The sequence below is a fragment of the Mesocricetus auratus genome, unplaced genomic scaffold (genome assembly GCF_017639785.1).
Source record: "Mesocricetus auratus isolate SY011 unplaced genomic scaffold, BCM_Maur_2.0 Super-Scaffold_100007, whole genome shotgun sequence".
Lineage (NCBI taxonomy): Eukaryota > Metazoa > Chordata > Mammalia > Rodentia > Cricetidae > Mesocricetus > Mesocricetus auratus.
Genome location: NW_024429191.1, coordinates 6807209 through 6810946, shown reverse-complemented (window position 1 = coordinate 6810946; position 3738 = coordinate 6807209). Strand labels below are relative to the sequence as shown.

At 45.9% G+C, this 3738-nt stretch overlaps 1 pseudogene; it reads right to left on the bottom strand.

The window, feature by feature from the left end:
• Positions 1–217: 217 nt before the first annotated feature.
• On the bottom strand, positions 218–1117 carry LOC101822509 (annotated as a pseudogene).
• Positions 1118–3738: the final 2621 nt, after the last annotated feature.

Below are 3738 nucleotides of genomic sequence, written 5' to 3'. Positions count from 1 at the left end.
TGACCCCGAGGTGAAGCGCTCTACACATTATCTATTACTCTAATGAGCCTGAGAGGGGGGAGAAGGGAGGGGTGCCTTCTCCAGCTATTACGGCCTCCACCAGAGGGTTGACACACACAAACTCATTATTTCGTTATGTTTTATTCAACAAAATAACTTTCATGTTGTAGCTTAAATTGAATTCGCCATAACATCTTTATTTCCTGCATTATGTGCCTCAAGTGTCTTCCAGGGGCCTGTGTGCTTTCCAGAATGGAGCTGTGGAGATGGCACAGTGAGAGTCAGTCTAGAGAACAGTGCAGCTATTCCGTGTAATTGGCCTGCCGCATAATTAAAGGAGCCAAGTTCCTCATCAGAGACCCAGAGGCAGGAACAGAAAAGTAATCCACTTAAGAGAATTGTTAGCGTTGGTGGCCTGTGAAACTCTGGCTCTACAAACAGATTTGCTTATTCAGTTCCATTAACAAAGAACCGGCAACGTGACTGGCTTGGGATCACCCTCCTCTTGACTTTCCTTTAAAAATGATTTATTTGCATTATTTATTTATTTATTTTTACTTTTATCTGCATTTATTTTAGGCTGAATATATTCCCGTGCCATAAATTTTTGTTTCTTCTGGGATATGTCTTTCTTCTGTGCAACCTCCAGGCTTTGGGACAATGTGTTCCTTTTCCGTGAGGATCATCTTGATGTGGCAGGGGTAGCTCATGTGTGGGTTAATGCGGCCGTGAGCTCTGTAAATTCATCGATGAATCTTAGGTGCTTTGTTCACCTGGATGTGTTTCATGACCAGAGAATCTACGTCTAGACCCTTAAGCTCAGCATTACTCTCTGCATTTTTAAGCATGTGCAGCAAAAATTCAGCACTCTTTTTTGGCCACTGACCCTGTGTCCAGCCCCACTATTTCTCCTGGGCGCACCTGCTAACTCCACCATTGTACCGCCGGAATGGCACACATTGTTTCTTCCAAGTGACATCTTTCAGGTATTTGGTGGCTTTTCAGATATGCATACCCTTGATGGCCTAGGCAGTTTCTTAAAGTGAACCCAGAGATTTGAACCTCTTGACTTGCATGGTTTTGTGGGGTTTTCTGGGTCAGTAGAGTAGCAAACCATCTTCACAGGTCACCTTAGGCTGCTTACAGGAAGCTACTTATTTATTTTTTTAATTTTAATTTTTTTCTTGGTTTTTCGAGGCAAGGGTTTCTCTGTGGCTTTGGAGGCTGTCCTGGAACTAGCTCTTGTAGACCAGGCTGGTCTTGAACTCACAGAGATCTGCCTGCCTCTGCCTCCCAAGAGCTGGGACTAAAGGCATGTGCCACCACTGCCTGGCAATTTTAATTTTTTATTAATTTAGTTTTTACATTCTAATCTCAGTTTCCCCTCCCTTCTCTCATCCTGTTCCCCCCACTTCCCCTTATTTTAATGTGTGTGTGTGTGTGTGTGTGTGTGTGTGTGTGTGTGTGTATACCCACATGCGTATACTTATGGATGGAGACCAGAGGAGAACAACAGGTGACCTGTGTCACTCTCTGACTCATTCCTTTGGAACATAGTTCTCATTGGAGGAGGAAGCGAGGAGGGGAGGGAATGGGGGTGATGACCACAGCTGCAAGGAAGCCGTCAGGGCAAAAGGTCAGTGGGAGAGGTAGCCTCCTGTGTTGTCTGCTAATGTACTCTGCAGGGCAGAAATTCAGGAGTAGAACCTCCTGTGTTGCTTGGTAACTTGTCTGTAGGTTCTTACTTTATCTTCCTCAGTCTTACTCTATTGCCCAGAGCCTATCTCCTGACGGACTTGGTGGCTTTCTGTTGAGCTAATCTTTAACTGACAGTTAAGCCAGAGGCCTGTTTCTGGAATTTAGCGTAAGTAGCAGGGTGGTCCGGAGTCATGTCCTCTCTATGAGGATGGAGTCACATCTTCTCTGTGAGGATGGGATGCTGCTGCAGCTGGCTTATGGCAGAGGCCCCGATAGTGGGCCGTGATCAGTCTGGAATAACAGCATCTACAAGATGAACCTCAGATGGCTCATTTTGTTCAGCATGGGGAGGGGGTTTAGGAAGAGGAGCAGGAAAGTCTCAATAGGCAGTCTCCATAAATGACCAGTCTGAGGCTGCAGACATCCAGGAGGGGAAAGCTAAGTAACTAGTTTTTGTATACAATGCTACTTGGACCAAAAAGGCTTTGTCATTCACCTGAGCCTCACCTAGACTTTGTCATTTCCATGGATCTGAGGCATTGGTCCTTGACATGGCTGTGCCCATGTCAACAATGTACATTCACCCAGGGCTTCGCTCCCTACACAGAGCTTCACACTGGAAGGAAGTGATCCTACCCATCTAGCAATCTCCCCAGCACCCACTCTTAAATTTTTCTTTTGAGAAAGAGCCCCAGGTATCCCAGGCTGGCCTCAAATTTGCTATGTAGTTAAGGATGGTCTTGAACTTTTGATCCTGTCTCAGTAGTGCTGAGATTATAGGCATGTGACTCTGCACTTGGTTGATGAAGATCTCGGGGATCAAATCCAAAGCTTCTTGAATGCTAGACAAGCACTTCTAAGTTGTCTGAGTTGCAGTCTCAGCCACCTTGCTTATTATTTGTTTGTTTATGCACTCAATGTGTTGCCAGAGACTGAATGTAGGGTCCATCCGTGCTAGGCAAATACTCTACCAGTGAACTTCACCGTAGCACCAAAAGTTTCTATGTAGGAGGTCTTTCCAGCAGTGGTTTTTTTTATTAAGATTGGATCTTTCAAGACAGCTCTGAAAAACCATGCCTATGGAAACCATCAACCAGCATCTTACTGAAGAATATATGATGTTCAGTTAACTTTAATATTGAGTCTCTTCTACCCTTGTTCTATGTTCTGTTCATCTGTGAGATCTCCAGGGGCTGTCCATCTAGATCCCCTTCAAGATTCAAGCCCTGCCTCAAGCCCCATCAAGCTTCATTTCTTTCCCAGAACTCTGCTCAGATATATGCCATTACTCACAGCTCACTCTGTGGCCCTCAGCCCACTCTTAATTCTCTACCTGGTTCTCTCTGTAAGACCTACTACATCTACTAACCCTCCAGAACACCTGGGTGCCATCTTGAATATCTCCCTCTTCTCCAGCCAGGTTTACCTATCTTTCCTCTGCAACTTCATCCACAGCCTTGACTGACCACTTAGTCTTACTGGGTTTAGCACTGTCCCACCAGCCTCCTTGATTTCCAACCATCCTTGGCCACGTGGCTCTTTTTATAGTGTTCCCGACTCTCCTTCCTGTTGGGTCTTGATCTGAGTCCTTCAGATGCTGTCCACCGGCACTCCCCTTCCACGAAGACCATTAGCTGGTTTTGTTCTCCCCACATGGAGCCCGTGGCTGCTCCTTGAACCCCACTAGTAGAATGGTTTTGGAAACAGAATGAGGAGGAGGAGGAGGAACAGTTCATATCCCCACTCTAGCATTCACCTCAATATTGAGCTTCTTTTCCCAGGAAAATGTAAAGGTAAAGAGGCATCTATTCACCCAGATAGACAGGGCTCTGGCAGACTGAAGAAAGGACTCCACTTGAGTCCCACTCAGTGAACCAATGAGTGTACTCACAGGCAGCTATACTATGGAGGGGCTCAACCCTAGTCAATTGCTCACCTCTTACATAATGCAGGGCAGGGTCATGAGCCTTTCTCCCCTTCCCTTTGTCCTAGAAAGGTCTCCTATGGGTCATTGCAGCAGCTCCGCTTTAAGATTGCAAT